Source organism: Loxodonta africana, unplaced genomic scaffold, assembly GCF_030014295.1.
Source record: "Loxodonta africana isolate mLoxAfr1 unplaced genomic scaffold, mLoxAfr1.hap2 scaffold_138, whole genome shotgun sequence".
Classification (NCBI taxonomy): domain Eukaryota; kingdom Metazoa; phylum Chordata; class Mammalia; order Proboscidea; family Elephantidae; genus Loxodonta; species Loxodonta africana.
Window position 1 is genome coordinate 518,939 of NW_026974894.1, and position 6,000 is coordinate 524,938.

Genomic DNA, 6,000 nt, shown 5'->3' on the forward strand with positions numbered 1-6,000 from the left:
GGCACAGTGGTTAAGTGATACGGTAGCCAAGCAAAAGAAGAGCAGTTTGAATCCACCACCTGCACCTTGGAAACTCTATGGGGCAGTGCTATTCTGTCCTACAGGGTCTCTGAGTCGGAATCAACTCAATGGCAACAGTATGGTGTTTTCTTTTTTATACTTCAGTTTTAAGATGATTCAAGGGAAGGCTTTTGGTGTAATGTTTAAAGATTATCTCACGGCAATAGTTTCAGGAGTTCATTCACCCTCAATGGCTCCAAAAAGTCTAGGGTTCATGAGAATCTGAAATTCTGTTCTGCATTTTCCCCCTTTTGATCAGGGCTTTGCTAGGGACTCTTTGATCAAAATGTTCAGCGACAGTAGCCGGGAACCTTCTGGTTCTTCTGGTCTCATGGCATGCTAGATGTTCTTTTAAAAAACATGAGTGGATGCTGGAGGTTATCAAATACTTATTTTATTACACCTATTAGTATAACCACATTTATTTTTCCTGTACATATGGCAAATTATACTGATTCATTTTTGAATGTTAAACTAACCTTGAATTCTTGGGATAGACCCAACTTGGTCATAATATATTCTTCTTTAGAGTATTGCTGGATTTGTTTTGCCTATTTCTTTTTATATTTTGCATCTATGTTCATCAGTGACATTGGCCTGTAATTTTCCCATCTTGTGCTGCTCTTGTCAGGTTTTGGTATCAATATTCATTCTACAAGCTTTATAAAATGAGTTTGGGTATATATTTCATTTTATATTGAAGAATTTGTGAAGTATTTCTTGAATATTTGGCAGAATTTGCAGGAAAAGCCATCTGACATGAAGTTTTCTTTTTGAGAATAGTTTGAGCTCCAATTCAGTTCTATTAACAATTGTGGAATTACTTTTGCTTCCTGTTTCTTCTTGAATCGTTGTTATTAACTTACATGGTATGATACGTTTGCCTACTTTACCTAAATTTGCAAATTTATTAGCTAATATGGTTCGTAACATTCTCACATTATCTTTAAGTTCTGCAAGATCTGCAGTCATTTTCTTTCTAATTCCTGATATTCGTTATTTATACCTTCATTCTTTTTCACTTGATCAATCTTGCCTAAAGTTTGTCAATTTTACTAGCATTTTCTAAGAATTAACTTTAGTCTTCGTTGATCGTCTGTTGCATGTATCCAATCATTAATAGAAACAAAAATTCCTATGAATGTTTGTTTCTGTTTTTTTCCCAACATTTTGAATGGATGTTTAACTCACTTATTTTTCAAAATTTGTTCTTTCCAATTATATTTTTAAGGCTATAAGTTTCCTATATTATATTGTCTGTACTGCACCAATTTTTATATGTACTATGTTCATAATTGTTCACTTCAAAATATATTCTAATTTTCATTATGATGTCTTTTTTAATGCCTAGTATTTTAAAATATCCAAGCACATGGAGATTTTGTATTTTCTTTTTCTAAGATGGTTTTTTTTTTTAAATTATGCTGTACTTACACAGTATCCTCTATATTATTGCAGACTCTTGAAATTTGTTGAGACTTGCTTTATAACACAGTATACAGTTAATTTTTATAAACACTATGTATGTGCATGAGATGAATGTATACTCTTTAGTGGTTAGATAATGCACACACATACACATATATCAATTTGGTATTTTTATACATGTTAAATCTTCTGTATCCTTGACAATTTATGGACTTCTATGTTTCTGAGGGGTGTGTTAAAAATCTATTATGATGCATGATGTCAAAAGGAGCCCCAGTAGTGCAGTGGTTAAGCACTCAGCTGTTAAACCTTTTGATTTGATCCACCAACTATTCCACAGGAGAAAGATATGACAGTTTCCTTCCATAAAGATTACAGCCTTAGAAACACTTTGGAGAAGTTCTACTCCATCCTATAGTCACTATGAGTCAGAACTGACTCAACAGCACATAAGAAAAAATGTATGATGTGATGGAAACTGAGCAGTACGAAGGTATAAGAATTGAACCTACATCCAGGGTCAAAGGATGAAGGACAGAGAAAACAGCAGAGACATCCAAAAGCTTGGAAAAAAGGGGGCTGAGAGGACAATGGTTGGTGGTTTAAGGGCTTTGAAGGGCTACCACATATACTGAGGAATCTGAAGTGCAATATTCTTGCCTAAGGATGAAGACATGCTCATAAAGATCCTGACAAAGCTTTAGGCTTGCACCTCTGGCTGATCTTTGGGCTCCACGGGGGCAGGAAGTGAAGGCTAAGGCAGAGTTTTAGGCGCTCTTGCTTAGCACTGAAAGAACACCCCAGTTCAGAGCCAATCTGCAAAGACTGGGATAATGTTACTTTTTCTTTTTGGCTACAAGCATTTAAAGAAATCACTGTCAGGTCATGAACTGACTGCTGTCATAACATAACAGAACTTCAGTGTCCACACATGAGAAGACATACAATCTTTGCAGAACTAGTTTGGAAACATCACTAAGCAAATGGATGACTGGCCCTCAACAATTAAAAAAAAAAAAGCAAACCCTAATGACTGGAGGGAATCTGATTTCCAGAGTTACATTATAATATTTAAGATATCCAGTTTTCAACACACTATTTTAAGTCATAAAAGGAAAAAGAAAAGGATGGTTCATTTGTTAAGAAGAAAGAAAGAAGAGAATGAACAGAAAGCATCCCTAAGGAAACACAGATATTGGGATTACTAGACAAAGATTTTAAACCAATTGTCTTAAATTTCCTCAAAGAGCTAAAGAAACCATAGACCAAAAAAAAAAAGGAAACCAAGAGAAGAATGTATGAACAAGTAGAAAATATTAATAAAGAAATATTATACAAAAGAACCAAATAGAAATTATAGAGCTGAAAAGTAGAATAGCTGAAATAAAATTTTCATTAGAGGAGCTCAACAGCAGATTTGAGCAAGAAAGCAGGAAAATGTAAACTTGAAAAAGCACAACTGAAATTGTTCTAACTGAGGAGCATAAAGGAAAAAGAATGAAGAAAATGAACAGAGCCTAAGGGACCTGCGGGACAACATCAAGCATACCAATATACTCATTAAGGAGTCCCAGAAAGGAAAGAAAGATGAAAGGACAGAAAGAATATTTGAAAACGTAATGACTGGAAGTCTCCCAAATGTCATCTAGATATCCAAGAAGCTCAATAAACTCAAAGGACAATAAATACATAGATATCCACAGAGAGATATAATCAAAATGTCAAAAGACGAAGACAGAAACTTGAAAGTAGCAAGAGATAAGTGACCCCTAATGTACAAGAAGAGAGTCTCAACAAGTTTAACTGTTGATTTTTCATCAGACACCATTGAGATGAGAAAATAGTGGGATGATGTATTTAAGATACTGGAAAAAAAATACAGAAACAAAACTATGAACCAAGATGTCAGTATCTAGCAAAACTATCTTTCAAAAATAAAGGGGAAATTAAGACATGCCCAGATACACAAAACCTGAGGGAGTGTGTTAGCAGCAGAACTGCCTTATGAGAAATGCTACAGGGAATCATTCTGGCTGGCATGGAAGGACACTAGACAGTAACTGGAAGCCATAAAAAGAAACAAAGACTCCGTAAAGGTAACTACTTAGATAAAACAAAGTCAGTAATATTTTTATATCACGCCTCTCTTTTTTTCATATATGATTTAAAGCACGAATGCATAAAAATACTTACACTTCTCTCTTAATGGACACACAATGTATAAAGATGCAATTTTTGTACCAGCAACGTAAGTAGGGGAGGTAACTGAGCTGAATAAAAGCAGAATTTTGTATACTGTTGAGGCTAAATTTGTATTAATTAAAAGAAGATTGTTATAAATATAAGATATTAATTGTAATCCTCATGCTCACCACTAAGAAGTTAAAAAATATAAGGAAAGGAAACAAGGAGAGGATCAAAATTGTACACTTGAAAAAAAATCAAACACAAAAGTGGACAGTAGTGAAGAAAATGAGAAACAAAATACGTATATGACCTACTATTACAAAGTAGAAGATATAAGTCCTTCCTTATCATGAATTGCTTTAAATATAAATAGATTAAATTCACAATTGGGATCATTAAAGTTGTGTGTTAACTTTGTTGGACCATGATTGTCAGTGCTTTGGCAGTTATGATGTAGTTTAGCAGTCGTAAAACGATGCAATCACTTCCATGATGAGATGTGATATAATGTGATTACCTCCATGATGGGATCTGCTGTGAGTAGCCAATCAGATGTAAGGGAGTTTCCTCAGGGGTGTGGACTGCATCCAATATAGGTGGACTTTCTGGCAAGGCTCTTGAGCTTTTGCTCACTCTGAATCCTGCAGCTGGCTCCTCTTCATCTGATCTCAAGTTTTTGGGACTTGAACTCTCAGCTTACCTTCCAATTTTGGGATTCATCAGCCTCCGCAGTCTGTGAGCCGCGGGCTGCCAGCTTACCTGCCGATCTTGAGATTTGTCAGCCTTTGCAGCCTGTGAGCCACAGACCTGTTGTATGACCTGCAGATCTTCAGTTCTGCAGTCCCTGCATCTATGTGAGTCAGGAGAAGCCACCAGGCTGACCCATGGACTTGAGACTTACCAGCCTCTACAGCCTCGGGAGCCATTTCCTTGATATAAATCTATTTATATATAAATACATACATATATATATATCACTGGTTTAGCTTCTCTAGAGAACCCAGCCTAAGATACCAATTAAAAGACAAACACTGGCGGAATGAATAAAAAAATCATTCAATTGCTATCAAGCTGATCTGACTCATGGTGACCCCTCGCCCCATGTGTGTCAGAGTAGTAGTGACACACAAGTGTGTCAGTTCAACGGCTAATTTTTAAAAGTAGATCGCCAAGCCTTTCTTCCGAAGTGCCTCTGGGTGGACTCAAACCTTCAACATTTTGGTTAGCAGCTGAATGCATTAACCGTTTGCACCTCCCAAGGACTCTATGTTTATTTCTGTATTACTTGTCTTTATACTATATACATACATATACACATACACACACACATAGACATCCATGAGTGGTTCATACAGATGCTTTGGACTTCGACTAGCAGGGCTCTATTAATTATTGATAGAAAAGTACTGATACCAATTACAAATGCGTATTTGTCCATTTCCCCTTTCAGATTTATTAGTTTTTGTATTTTGGAGCCCTGTTGTTAAATATGTACTCATTTAGGATGGTTGTATCTTTTTGGAGAAATGAACCTTTATTATGTTATGTCCCTACCTATTCCCAATAATACTCCTTTTTCTGAAGTATAATTTGTCTGATATTAATATAGTACTGCAGTAGAACTGGATAATTTTCAACCATTTCAAGAGGTAGCATAAGATCAAGAACTGATGGTATAAAAGGAAGAAATCGAAGCTGCATTGAAGGCATTGGTGAAAAAACTATCCTCTCTCCACCATCTTCACTAACCCTGACACCAACTGTCCCTCACACAGCACTCCCTACTTCTCTGCTGGGTTCAATAATTCATTGCAACGGCCACACAGAGCTCACAGTCCATATTCATGATTATGGGGTTTACTGGGGAAGTAACAGTTACAACTCAGGCTCAAAGACACTCAGAATACAGTTCTTCTATCAGGACAGCCTCTTCCCTCCTGTGCTCATAGGCGTGCCTCTGCCTGGCCTTGGGCCTCTCTCCAAAGGCACTCAGCTTTCCTTCTCCCTGGGCCATCATCCCCTATAGCCGGGTCCCTGTTGCTTGGTCTCTCCTGCCATGGCATCTTACCGTCTTCAGGGTTACAGCTTCCTCTCTCTATCTCAGTCTCCTGCTTCTAGGATCTTCTCAGTGCAGGGATCTCAGGTCCACAATATATGCTCAGCTCCTGGCTGTTCTTCCTTGATGGGAGTTGAATCCTCCTCTTTGCTCTGGAACTGGTGCTCTTTGAAGGGAAAACTAAACAATCCCCTTGGTGAGCCACAACTACCCTATCACACAAGTCCTGCCCAAGCACCAGGGTGGATGTTATAAGACTATGGCTAGAA